This window comes from Drosophila montana, unplaced genomic scaffold (genome assembly GCF_035044405.1).
Source record: "Drosophila montana isolate Dmon_TW-CO22-7 unplaced genomic scaffold, ASM3504440v1 contig_2481_1, whole genome shotgun sequence".
Lineage (NCBI taxonomy): Eukaryota > Metazoa > Arthropoda > Insecta > Diptera > Drosophilidae > Drosophila > Drosophila montana.
Genome location: NW_026997351.1, coordinates 2,098,872 through 2,113,991, shown reverse-complemented (window position 1 = coordinate 2,113,991; position 15,120 = coordinate 2,098,872). Strand labels below are relative to the sequence as shown.

At 37.8% G+C, this 15,120-nt stretch overlaps 1 protein-coding gene across 1 annotated transcript in view; it reads right to left on the bottom strand.

Annotated features, from left to right (window-relative positions):
• The window catches only part of LOC135428513 (transcription factor btd), a 73,835-nt gene extending 68,151 nt beyond the window's left edge, over positions 1-5,684 (bottom strand). The window contains exon 1 of the mRNA XM_064682563.1: positions 5,530-5,684. The gene's annotated coding sequence lies outside the window, so the exon portion shown is untranslated. The remainder of the gene's footprint in view (positions 1-5,529) is intronic.
• Positions 5,685-15,120: the final 9,436 nt, after the last annotated feature.

The window sequence follows — 15,120 nt, the reverse complement described above, 5'->3', positions numbered from 1 at the left end:
TGGAATATAAACTACCAGCAGATTTCGCATTTGTGCTTATCACAAGCTATCGCTGCATTTTCAACAAATAACCAAAAAGTAATACACGAAAAAAAATGAAAAGCAAGAGTGCTCTGGGCGGAAGTGCCCGACTAGAAGATACCTTGTACACAGCGACGAGACATTTCTGGTAAGGTAGGAGAAAGGTAGCCAGCATCTAACAATTCACGCCATACTTGGCGTCTTCTAAGCCACGGGATGGAGTCAAAAAACCCAAGCTGAAAGTCAATATTGATCGACCTCGTAAGAGCGAAATATGCTTTCGATGAATTGCAAGCGCCATAGGTGGACGACATATCTAAGGTCGGCTCGGCTGACGATGTTGATTGAGTGTATACATTAGATATTTTATTTTTCTCTTTTTTCTTAATTAAAATTACTCGTATAAGTAAATTTGAGTTGCATTTTATTTATGAGCCGATGGGGGGGCTAAAGAGTAGATCCGGCGGATGACTCCTCATGAGATGCGACGCCTCTTCTGTGGGTTTCAGACTTTTGTCAAGCAAGCTTAATGCGAGTTCATTGCTGCGGTCTTCCAATCTGATGCAGTGGCAAACGCTGAAAATCGGGAATTCTGATGGTCGATGGGAGGATACCCCAAGGACCCTGTGAATGAATACCTAAAATGGGGCGGTAACACGCCAATGCAGTAGGTTGTTCTTAAATCGTTGCTTGGCTTCCATATTGGGAAAACGGGTCACAGCTGGATGTAACGCGTTTAAATAGGTAGGTCTTGTTATGGAAGATCTTACTGCCCTCAGCCGAGGTGTCTAAATATCATCTCATCAAGTTGGACTGGTTTCCGTTGAATGTAGCCTACTATCCAGCAAGGAATTTTGGTCCGGGGCAGGAATTTCGACTTGTAAGGCAGACCGGGAAGCCAGAGAAGACTCGGAAGCAAAACTTCTCCCTCCGATGGTGTTAAGCAACTGTAGGAAGATCCTATTGCACTGCTAAGACTTTCGTGCTGACTTTTAAAATTGAGTTGGTATTCAGAGATAACGTTGCCTACGGAAGGCAAGACCAATAACTTCGTTCAGTATTTGGATGAAAGCTTCCATTTCGAAATAAATCGATTGAAAGAAATTTCAGTCGTTTGATTACGAAATTAAAGTTCTCGTTTACGCATTTAGTTAAAAAACAAAGAGACCTTATCCAGATTCTTCATAATAACAGACCTACTGTAGGTCTGTTTCACTCCAAGGAAACTAGATACGAAGTGTGTTCGATTTTTAACTGAATGGATAAGCGAGGACTTGGACATTGAAATCAAATAATTGAACGATTTTTCAGCTGTTTGATTTGAAAGATCCGCCACTTTTTACAGTCTGAAGCCATCGGTTCGTATATAATCAGGAATACCTTTGTGGACATGTTGGCACAGCTTTAAGTGGGACTGGCTTCCGTCTAATGTAGCGTCCTATCCACCAATATTTTACCGCTGCAGCCAGGGCTCTAAGGTGCCGAGATTAGCCTGTACTATGGAAGATGCCTTTGGCTCGGTTGTCGACGTGGCCAGGAATGCGGTGTCTTTGATGTGAATGGCGGCTAGCAGCTGTTCAAAGCCTGGGAGATCATCCACAAGGAGCATGCTTCCTTTTTTATTGCCTATATGTGATTCAGCATCCACACCCCATGTAAATATCGTCTTCCAGGTAGGACTTGAGCACCAGGTTAAAATATGCGACACATATATATCGAGCAAGACCCTGGAGCGATACTCTTCTCTCCAAGTGCGTTCGGCATCTGTTGGAACGTCCTATTGCACCTCGCGAAGTGCAGTGTAATGGCGGGGACTTTTGTATATTCCGGCCTTATGTGGAGTATTCCAATGATCATTTTCTTCCTAGTCAGCTTGATGCTGACTGCGATTTTGTCCAGTTCCAATACAGCACAATGATGACTAGGAATTTGAAGTTATTCTACATGTGTGCCAAATTGGGATTGATGCTTCTTCATACAACGATGTCCTTTACGTCAGGCAGCTTCTGGGGTTCCATTGTCCAATGGCAGGAATTCACGGTCAGGTAATTCCGATGGTTGCATGGCATCAAGACGATTCCCCTCGGGCTAGACATCAGGAGTTCTTGGCATTAAAGTCAGCGCTTAACCTAACCTTAGCCAATACTAAGTGCCAAGTGCCTTTAGTATCATCTGCTATCCTGTTATATACTATTCGAGTCTTCGATATATTTATGTCGAAATAATAAGCGAGAAGAAAAGGAGTTACTCAAAATAGGTTCAGTAAACAATATAGTATAAATGTTTCTTTCACATTCATTCAAATGGAGTATATTTTAACTGTCAAGAACGAAACTTCACACTACCCTTGATTGGCCCCTGTTGGCCTGTTCTCCGATACCTTCTTTAATGAGGGCGTAACAACCGACAATTTTTAAATGAAAAATGATCAACGTTTTTTGGCATGACAAAATGATAAAAAAAATTAAGCAAAAATAACCTTATATATATAATTAAAATAAATATTTCTTATAGTACTATCCAACGCTTAATCAGCTTCTAAATACTATTCAATTGAACATTCGAGCTCCGAGTAACACTTTAGTGTAGATTGTTGCCTGTCTGCATGCTTTTCGATACCTTCTTTAATAAGGGTATAAAGACGAAAAATTATTTAATACAAAATTATTGACGGGCAAGTTCAATAGGTTAAAAAAATAAAAACTTAATTTCAACTTTCTTCAGTAAACGTTCTTTTAATATATTTTAGCTTCTGAACTCTGGGTTTCAGATTGGCTAGCGCCTGCCGGCAAATTCTTCGATACCTTCTTTAATAAAAATATGACGACCAAATATTAATATATCAAATATTAATATTAACTTGAAGTTGCCTGCAAAGTGAGATATATTTTCGATGCTTTTTTCTCTTCATATTTGATGTGTTCAATCTTCGATATGTTTATATAACATAAAAAGTTGTTTTTACAAAAAAATATATGTAATAAAAATAAAATGTTAGGAGTTTATTCAGCAATTCTCTAAACCGTTTTAATAAACTATTTTTCTGATATTAAACTTTGTTTTGAGCATAAATTTGAACTTTCGGGCTCAGTGTTTCACATTGCCCTTAATTGGTGCCCGTCCGCATGTTTTTCGATACCTTCTTTAATAAATATATGACAACCAATATTTAAAAAATGAAAATAAACGGGCAAATCGCCTGCAAAGTAAGAACTATTAATACGTTTTTCTCTTCATACTTTTGCTTGTGTATTTCAATCGTAAATATATTTGATTGATTAAAAGAATTGATTTAAAAAACAGTCCCAACGAAGATCAAAAGAAAAATATTGTTCGATTATCCTTAAATGAATAATGCACTTGCAGGCTCAGACACTTAGAGATAGGAATCATATCAGAATGTTTAAGAAAAAAAAATTTATGATAAAAAAACGTGCAAACCAAATCGCGTAAAAAAAAGCACATTAAAAATATAACAACTAAAAAATTCATGTTACAAGAAATACAAAAAAAAAAAATGACAGAAAAATAATTGAAAAGAAGATTGCAAATAAAAAAGATGAGGCCTTGACTCTTTGAGCTCCAGAAGGAAACTGAGCAATCTATTGCCTCAGGGCTAGGGTTTTGAATTTTGTCTTAACATTTCTGTTAGCAAAGCAGAGTTGCAATTATATCGATAAGAGCTGGAATAGTTATATGTCACTAGTTGATAGTTCAGATGTTATCCAAGTAACTTTTGCTATTTAATTAGGGGCGATGTTGTGACCCGACAATAATTATGCGTAGTTGATTGTTTCGATTCACATTTAAAATCCATAGATCGCATAGTCTAGGCTGTATGTCTGGAAAACGCAGCGTTAGGTATGGACGTAAGTCTTGATTAATCGATTGTTGAAATGCATTCGATGATTAAGCAATGCGAAGTCGTGGTTAACGCTACTTTATGAGACTTGTCAAGCGAAAACATTATCCTTGCACTTGCCGGGTAATGAACAAAAGTATCTATTAAGCTCTTATTTATTTTTACTTTAAATACCTTTAATATGATATATATGATACCTTTTTAAACATAACAAAATAACAAATGGAAAACAAGAGTTAAAAGTCGTATAAACGAAAGGTTCAATTTCAATTTTAAGCTCATTAACAAAGGTCGACAATATAAGAGAATAATTACGAGTTTCCCTCGGGGTTCAAGGTATTATCTGAAAAAATGTATGGAAAAGTGATATCTCTGCTTTTTTCCATTAGAAACAAAATGTATAACATATCCAACATATATAACATACATATATGTAATACAATTTTTCGATTTATCTGTAGATAAATTTAAAAAAATCGATCAGCTATTTAATTTAAAGCAAGTAATAATGGAATCGCCGAATGTGAAATTAATACATGTAGGCAATGTGGAATAAGATAGATAAGATCCGATTAATCAATATGTATTTAAATAGTTAATTAAGAAACGGCCCACAAAAATTTTTCAATTTTCCATTAGGCATGATCGCCAAACGATTGATTTCGTACTTATTTTCATATTTTGATGGCGATTTGTGAGCTGCGGCAACCAGCTACTGCAGGCCATTTGCATTGCTGCAACGCGAAAATAATGCCCCATTAAGTGTTGCAGTTGCAATTGGTGGCAACACTTTGGCCAACGTGCTCGCAATTAGGCCAAAAACCAAACGAATGCCCCCAAGTGCTGGCAGCAAACGAAAAAGGGCCAAAAATAAACTTAGCCGCTTGCAACACATCTGCCGCAGTCGACAACATCAAGGTCTGCGTCTGTCATTAAGATCGTCGGAGTTCAAACGAATGTTTAACGAGTGGGACAAATGACAACGCAGCGCCATCATTCAGTCATTCAATCAGTCAATCGGTCAATCAGCTAGTCGGCCAAAGAGCTGCAACCAAAAAGTGCATGAAAAATTAAATTTATTTAATAGACATGGCACGGCAATTGCAACAGAGCCTACAAGGCATCCAAAATCAGGGCGACCATCACCATCATAATTTGAAGTCTCGCTCTGTCTGTCTGTCTGTTGCTGGCAGGTTCATCTGTATTTTCTAACCATTTGCTGGTTCAACTTGCATGCAGCTATGTAATCTCTCGTTTCAGCTTTTTGTTGCCCTGATTGATCCAATAACAAAAACAATGCAGCTACAATTTGTGATATCATTGAGGAAGCAGCACTCAATTATGACTCTGTTTGGGTTTTTCTAACGGGATGTCTAATGGCTTTTTGTGGAGCAAGCGCCCATTGCCCAATGCAAGCTGGCATCAATAGGGTCGACGCCGCCTTGCACTGTAAATCAAATTGTACAATTAATTGAAGCTCCTATATGTGTTGATTGTCTATGCGATGATTTAGCTGATTAAACACTGCACGTAAATGAATGCCCTTTGTTGAACGGACACAACTCGATTACCACATAAATATTTGGTAAATTATAACAAGAGCTGCATTTAAAATGGAATATGTGCAAATGAAAACTCGGACTTACCTAAAGAACGGCCAAATTCTGGTTGGCTGCCTGGGGGCAAGGCATTATTCGATGGGTTGTCTATTTCTATTATATTTCAGTGCAGATGCACTGCATCATTGAAGCACTGTGAGATTAACTGAGCTGTCGACTTTTCCGACTCGGCAAGACTTTTTGGTAAGACACAAGATTTTCACATGTTTCTCCCTTTTATAATCCGCCTTCAATTGTATTCTGATGTAGTCTGAAGATCGAAATTGTTGACCAAATTTTTGAATATATCCAAAAGTATTTGGGCTGGAATGTGTAGTCATTGTAAGCCTAGGACAGAGAGCCAAATATCGACTATCAGCCTGGTGTGTGGATGGGGTTTTAGACGAAAGCCATAGATTGAGAGCTTGTAGCTCTATTCTGTACCTAAAATTAAACAATAATAATAAAAATATATAGTAATTAATAATTATTATTACAAAAGTAATAAATAATAATTATTACAATAGTAATAAATAATAAATTATGAATCAAAATAAGATCAAATGTGTAATAAATATATAATAGTAAAGTTCAAACTAATAGTAATATTTATAATAATAATAATAATAATAATAATAGTAATAATAATAATAATAATAAAAATAATAATAATAATAATAATAATAATAATAATAATAATAATAATAATAATAATAATAAAAATAATAATAATAATAATAATAATAATAATAAAATTAAAATGTAAATTAATAATAATAATAATAATAATAATAATAATAATAATAGTAATAATAATAATAATAATAATAATAAAAATAATAATAATGATAATAATAATGATAATAATAATAATATTAATAATAATTTATTAAATAACAGTAATAATAATAAGATAAAGAAGAGACAGAAGAAGAATAAAAAGCTATTAATATATAAATAAATGATGTTAATTTCTGAAGTCTACGGCGTGGATTTATCCTCATGTTACCTTTGGCTTTCACAAGTATCCTTTGCATATTTCTAATTTCAAAACCAATATTTGTGCGGCCCCCTCCCAGCGGCAGGCCATTGAGTGCCTTTTGCACTCTGCGCTTTTTGTGTTAAAGTTTCTTATATACTTTTGCAGTTGAGTCTGTTATTTTTCGTCGCATTTCCTTTATTTACTTTCCTTTTTTTCGTTGTTGTTTCTTTTATATTTTTTTGCTGCTTTTATTCCTTGGCACTGTATCATTTTTTCTAGAGTTCTGCACGGGAAGAGAGTAGAAAAAAAAGTTTCTTTGGGAAAGTTTATGTGCCACTTGCAAAGATTTACTGGCTAAACTTTTGCGTTTTGCATACACCAGACCATAGATATCCAATCGTATATGTATTTAGCTTTGTGCTATATATTTTGTTTCTTTTCTTTTGGTTGTATTTTATATTTTTTCAAGCCAAGTTGCGAGAAGTCTGCACATTCCTGTCACATAAGGTGCAAAGCGAAGTTGAAGCTCCAGCTGCAAAACTTTTGCAGACAATTCAAATCATGCGTGTCCTGTTTCGGGAACAGACACAACGCAGCCTCCTGAATAATGCATGTGCGTCAAGTCCTTGGCAGACAGTCACTGGCGCTACTGATTTGGACACTTGATTAGGCTGGCGAGAAACTCGGTGTAACACAGTCAGAGCTTTGCACTTGGACAGCTGACACATAGTACTAAGCCATTCGAAATAGCTAGCTTTCAAAGTTGGGCCAATAAATGGAACTAACGCAAAAAAAAAGGATATGCTAAAAGGTGCTGAGACACTTCCATAATTAAATCGTAACTGTGGGCTGTTAACATTAGCTTAAAAGCTTTACGCAAAGACTATTAAGACTTATAACTAAATAAAGAAAGTGCTCGGCAGGGCTCATTTATATAACAGGCTAGAAGTAAAGCTTAAAAACATTTAACACAGTCGATTAGCTAACAATTGCAATCAGTTTGGGTACCATTTAAAGCTCTGCTGCAAGAAATTAAAGCTTTCGCCAAAAATATATGTACTATTCAAGTTGGAATAAGTCTACACTCTTATCTTTAGAGAAATGAAGAAAAACTCAGTTACCAATGCTAGCAATGCAAGCCAAATGAAAGTGCTTAAGTTAAGCTTACACATTAAAGCTTTCGTTACAGAAAACGATTTGAAGCAATTGATATCAGTAACCATTTCTGTATGCTGAGAGCTTTAAGTGTGCATAATTTTTCGAATGAGTGCAGGTGCGGGCTTGTTAAGCTTTAAGAAAGTACACAGCTTAAAGATAATACTTAAAAGATTTTACCTTTTTCAATTTTATTGATGGTCAATGAAAGCTTTAAGCAATTCAGATTATAAGCAAAGGCAAATTCACTGAAATTCTGCTTGTCTTTATTTAGATTAAAGCTTTAAATTACTTAAAAGCTTTCGTATGCTTAAGACTGTTAAGCCTTGCTTTAAGTCGTAGAGATAGCTCCAATTTAATTAAAAGCTGCGCCCTAATGTTATTTAGAGCTTTAAGTTTTGATTAGTGCTTGTAAAGGGCAAAAGGAAGCCTAACGGCAAACTATTTGAAAATATGTTTTGCTTGCACTCGATTGCAGTTGCCATAAAATTTTCCCATGTAAATTGTGAAAATGGTGGAAAAAAATAACAAAAAAAATGTGGAGCCAAACTGAAAAACTGGCAACGCATGCGAAAACATTTTTGTCAACTGAAAAAGCGAAGGCGACAAACAGCAAACAAACTTTTACTCCAACTGTTTTGCCAGCTACCAACAAACTACAATGGCAAAAGTAACAACAACTACAACAACAAAAACATTAAAGGCAAAAAGTTCATTTACGTAAATGTGAATTCGGCAAGCGCTGCGCCACTGTGAGAAATTAATCAGCAAATGGATTTTCAATTTCCCCATTAACACTCGGCGACCAAAGTTGCCCGATGCGGCATCTTCAACTCCGACAGCCCACAGCCCACAGCATCCAGCATCCAGCACCCAAGCACGACAGCTTTCAGTGTCTAAGCGATCCCAGCGCTCGCGCTTTGTTTCAAAAAAGGGGAAAAATCAAGCAGAATGAAAGGTTTTTTTCGACAGGCCGCACATTAAATACTCTTGTAGACACATGGCATTAAGCGAGAACTTTATTCTTGATCGATCCTTCCTATGCAGCTATAAGATATAGTGCTTCGATTCTGCTTAAAGTTCGCATACATGCAAGAACTGTAGCAAAGTATATCTGGCAGACATATGATAAAGTAGATCGATTTGATACGGCTTGTCAGATATTTAAGAATATGCGAGTGTGATCGAGATATCATGAAGAACAGCCAAGTCTTTTAAACAAAAACCCATTCTGCGAATGATTATTCCTATTAATCTATATGATATAGTGCTCTGATATTGATTGGCAAAAGCTTATATTTGAGCTTAGGTCTGATCGATGCTTTCTATGGAACTATATGATATAGTTTTGTGATATTGATTAGCTCATTTGAAGCTTATATGTAAGAGCTCTAGCGAAACTCTTAAAGATAAGTTTGGTCCAGATATATGTATAGGAAATCAGAAATGTAATGCTCCCAATAGCTGACTGATCGACCGATTCTTTCTATAGATCTGCCAAATGAAGAGTTCCGATATTGATTAAAGTTAGCTAATGTGTAAGAATTATGTCAAAGCTTATAAAAGACAAGTCAAGTATACCTTAATCAGAAAAACTAGGAAGTTGTTTAACCAAGAGCTTAACTCTAGATCGATCATCCTATGGCAGCTACTGATATAGTGCTTCGATCGGACCACCTTCGACAAATGCGATAACAGCAACAAAAGAGAAACTATTTTTCATTGAGTACTGATACTGATCAAGAATATATATATATATATACATTTCGTGAGAAAATCACAATACCCTTCAGAAGTGTATTAAGGCATTGCACTCAGGCCCGAATGTTTGAGCACATGTAATCCGTGTTAGTAGCTATTCGCTTGGACCCAATGACAGCCCGCAAATCTTCTTGTCGCCGAGCCGAATAAATATAATTAAGTAATACCATTTTGAAAGAGGAGTCGCCACTGTTGGCAGCAAGTAAATGTGTTTGCGCCATGCCGAATTCAGGAAACAGGTTGCAACAGTCGCCGCCAACAGTTGCCGCATCAGCCTCTCCATCTTCAGCTGCATCTCCAACTCCAACTCTATCTCCAACTCCAACTCCAACTCCATTCCCAACTCCGGCCTCAACTCGATGTCAGCTACTGCTTCTGGCTACTGGGTTTTGGGTATGGGTCAAAGTGTTTGCTTGTTGTGCACACACACATACCTGGCCACGGGTTGTTTGTGTTTGGCTTGGGCTTAGCTTTTGCTGTTGCCGAGTGTTAGTTATTATGCAACAACACGCGGATCATGGGCTGCAGGCGCCTTGCAACAATGTTGCATAACAACGAACAGTCGCTGCAACTCCAGAATGCTCAAGGTTTCTGCCAGTTGACATCAACATCAGCTGGATCATTAATTTCAAAAACATTTTTACCTACGATCATCAGCATTCGAAAAAACAAATCTCATCAATTAGCATTTATGTGCATGAAATGCATACAAAGGGGCTGAGGTAAATGGGGACCGAGACGATCAGCTGGCTGTCTATTTAATCTCCGAGCTAAGCATACACATTTTGGAAATATATTCCCCCAAAAACATATATTACTAATATAAGTTATCAACTTATCAGGCCTCATAACTAATATAAGTAATCAACTTATCAAGCCTCATAACTATAAAAGCAAAATTCCGCATTTTTATGGCCTTCTAGAAATTATTCAAGTTTTAGTATGAAATCATTAACACATCGTAGACGCCACCGACCGCATAGAGTATATTAACTCTAGATCAATATTAACAGCTGAGTCGTCAATTACTCGCTTTACAATGCTCCCAATATATATGTTATTCAAATCTGTCTACTATATCGTATAGCTTCTATAGGAACATTTGGTCGAAAGTAAGCTTGGGCATACAAGAACTTCGATGCGAAAGTCATTAAATCCACATCGTGCGAAAATTATTATTGACTACTATCAACCAATATATTAACAATCCATTTATTGCTTATCAAGCCATTCAACTGTTTGTAATAACTGTGCTGCGCTCAATCGCTGATAAGAATGATAACCTTATTATCATTTATAGCACTAATACAAAGTTAGCTGTATTTGGCGCGACATTTGTGATTTTTTTATTGGCCTTAATAGACTAATAACACAATGCAATACATAAATATACTTGTATATATATGAATATACATATATATGCTTTAGTTATAATGCCGTCTAGAGGTGAAGCATATAGTATTTGGTATATGGTATACAGTTACTCTATTTATAAAACTGTTTGTCCTGATTAACTAACGCATTGCCCACCCCCATAACTCGGTCAAATCTCATCCGATTTTCACGAGATTTGGCTTTTTCTTCATGGTTTGACCTCTAGATCAATTTGGCATCTTTATCTGGCAACATTATTCTCGGTCAAAATTAATGCAGAAATGGTACCCTCAAATTATTTTCTTTAAATTGATACAAAAATTTTTTTAGAAATAACAGATACAACAACTTTTGAATCAGACTTTAAAATTTGAAAGTGTATGTGAACAACTTGTAGGTCGCCTCATTAAAAATAATTAGTTAGAATAAAGATAAAATATAATTATCTTTGTCTAAACGTAAAGATCGGTCAAATCGATTAAGATTTGCGTAAGCTATAACCACACACATGAAATCACAAAAAAAAAACTCTAAAAAAAGGCTAAGCTTTCAAAATTGTTAAAAAAAAGTTTACCATAGTAATAAAGCACAATTATTTTCTATATCCGGAATCCACAATCTACCAAAAAAGTGAGGTTTCAGCCTTATCTTCTTGTAGCTGTGACAACTGACTGTTATTAATCTCAAATTAATCTACAAAGACTTATCTTTTTTGGCTGTGACCTAGCGTAATTAGTGGTAACTGCCTATAATTCATCTATAATTTATCTATAGGTAATCTATAATCAATCTTTGATCATCGATTTCAATTGCAGCTTATTTTTTTACTCCATCTGCCGAGTACTTTAAACGTGAGAGCTTTAAGGACGTGAGCAGCCTGCTCGAAGGCAGCGTCTTTTGTAATGTTTTAATTGAGTTGTTTGTTGCAAGCTGGACGCTGGTAATTGCATTAGGCCTGCCACAACGGCGGACCACACGCAGAGATAGCCGGATACATCAATGAGAGCTAAATAGATGGGTCGGACAGGCCAGGCGTCTAGGCGCGTTGGAGGCCAACAGTCAATAGGGCTTTAATGGAGTCTAATGGGCATTTTAATTGCCCGCAATGGGACAAAAGGAGGCAAAGGCGATAAAAATCACACAAGCGTACGCAACACAATTCTGGCAACTCCATTTGGACGTGCGAACGTTGGGGACGTTGGCGGCGTTGGGGGGCGTGGGGGCATGCGGCAGTGGGCGCTGCCAAGATGCACGCACGCACGTTTTGGGCTTAAACGGCAACTAGGCGAGTTTATCTTTATGAATATCGCGACACTTTATGAACGACGATAACAGACCAAAAAAAAAAAAAAACAAGAAAACAGATGGGGACGAAAAAACGTGTGGACTGGACAATGCGGCGTATGAGCAATGCGGCAAATACCCGAGACCACGACGACGTCACGTACCTGATACATATGTCAGATGTGTCACTGATAGCGGCCCAGCGTCGTCCCACATCCGTGATATATGCGCCAACTGATCTGTTGCGACAACTTCAGCAACTGGGTCGTCCGCTCACCTTTTGTCTTTAAAATACAAACACATACATATATATATATATATATATATTTACTTTTTACAGCTTGGCGGAATCTCGTGTACACCTGTTGTATGCATTTTAATTAGGCATCTTATAATGTTTGTGCCATGTAGGCCCAGATTGGAAACATGTTAAGTTAAAACAGGCAGAGTTGCAAAGTTTTGAAGCGAATCGGTGAGAAATTCCAGTTGACTTTTTACTATGAAGCCAACTTTAAAGCAAGCTAGAACAGACTTGACAAAACCCGCACAAAAACCCCAAGCGAAACATCTATTTCTAAGAATTAATTTAACTTAGAAAGACATATGTAAATATGTACGGTTATATTTCGGAGCAAAAAGAAATTGTTTCGTTAAAAAGTTTAAATATATATGAAAACTCAGGTTCACGGATCGAACCGCAAGCCTGGTAGCTGGTTCGAAACGTGATTCGAATAAAATACAACTTGTTGTTTGGGTTTCCAACCCATACAAAAAAATATATACTAGGATACTAGGATAAGCGACAGAGAGAATTTTGGCTTTGTCAAGTTTTTTAACTCTCTTCATATTGAAATTGGGTAGGTTTTCGAGCAGAAAAGGTTTCTCCATATTTCCACAAGTTAAAATAACATTTATATAAATTTTCAGCATTACTCCGATAGAAGAAGCGCAAAGGATTCAAAATTTGGTATAAACCTGCCCTTATTTATGTATTTATATATATATGTATAAGGGTAGGTTTATACCAAATACCAAAATAAAGTATATGGTATAGTTTTACAAAAAGATCAACAATATACAGATAAATAACATACAGCTGGAGAGGTATACACACATTTGAATGACATCCAAAAGCATTAAAAAAACACATTTCAATCGGACAATAAACGCCGATTTTATTTCCGATTAAATTATCTTTAGTGTGGGGCAAAGGGTAGCAGAAGCAAGGTCGCTGTTCTTGCGCTTTTTAAGTATACTGTTTAATTTATATTACCCGGCATTGCACGTGCTTAGCTTTTATCATTACATATATATAAAAATTAGTTGTTCACGCATATTTCACACAAAAAGGTGTGTTCATCAAAATCGTTGGAAGACGTTTTTATTAGAGTTTTCCTCTATGCAGTGAAAATTCTCCCAACGGACACTCCTCTTAGACGGACACGCCTAATGGGCGGACATTTTCTCTGAAGCCAAGATGAATCAAGCGAATGGCCCTCTATTAGGCGAACACTCCCCTTGAGCGGACAAAAAATGGACGAAGAAACACAATTACAGGGTATCTTCTGGTAGAGTGCCCTAGACTGCACATACATATATATATACGTACAAGCGCGCAGAGCATTTACTTGAGAGTTTATTTTTATATCCAGAACTGGTGCTATAGGGGCGTCGCTCTTAACGGATGCTGCCAACATTTCGGCTCACTTTTGTCAGCTTCGTAAAACTTTTTCAGCTGGTTGACGACTTTTTGACATTTGTCGTCGCTGGAGTTATGAAGGAAGCAGCAGCCAAGAAACATCCTCATTTTCAACATCATAAACGTGGCCTTATTAAAAGTGCAAAAACTTTTATATTCGTGCAGATTGTTGTTCGTGGGCGTGGCTGTAGCCTAGGCGGCGCTGCACAATTTAGAGAGGGGCGCGGCGGGGCTGAGCGCGGCGTGTAGCGTGGCATTGGTGAAAACTAACCAAGAAATTATTATCAATGTACGCATAATTCATTAAAACGTGCAACTTTTTGGTGCAAGCGCCCCCTCACCGCCCTCTCCGAACACAAATGAGTGGGCGTGCCAGGCAGCAGGCGCAGCAGAGCGGCAGAGTTTTTTGGCTGCCTGCTGCTTACTTGATGACAGCGACGGCGACATGCGCTGCTGATGATAATGTCAAAGTGCACTTTGTTATTATATCAGGAGGCGCGCACCCACACACACACACACACACACACACACACACATGAGCCGCAAGCGGAAGGAAGAAACTAAATAACTTTGTTAAAAGTGAGCTCTGTTTATGCACGACTCTTGCTATCGCACTCTGTTGCCCTCTCTCTCTCTCTCTATCACACACACACACACGCACACACTGTTTAGCTGTGTCTGTGTGTGCGTGTGTGTGTCACTTGCGGTGCAGTACAATGAAGTTATCGTCCAAGTTTTAAGCGTGAACTTTTTGCCATGCCAGCAGCCACGCCTCCACTTCAGCTCAATCCTGGCCAAAACCCCGCTGCCGCCAGGAACCGCAGCCATTGCATTGAAAATTGGCCGCCTTCCTTTTAGCGGAAACCAAGAGCGTATCCGTACCCTCCCGTACGTCGTGCCCTGCTACCCATCCGCCCGCCCACCGCCTGCCGCCTGCCGCCTTGCGCATTCCGCCTGCAACGCCATCATAATTCGCTATTAGAAGTCACTTAAAAACTTTTGCAAGTTTTCCATGCAGCTGCCAACATGGTTGTCAGACTGCCTAGTGCCACGCCTACACCCAACCATGCATCTCTACCCATGCCTCACACGCACACCCGCACACCCGCACACACACACACACCCACGCACAACACGTATCGAGCTAGCAGACCGAAAAACTTTTAGCTTCGCTTTCGCTGCTTGAAAATTATATTAATTGCGCGGCATGCACTTTTTAATTGAATGATTGTAGGCATAATGGTGGGCGTGGCACCGCAACTTGATTGGCCCAGAACAGGGCCAGAAACAGAGCCAAAGGACACCGAACCACGTCCGGACACGTTCGTAATACATAATGCATACAACTTAAACGATTTCCCTATCGATCGATTTTGCCTATCAT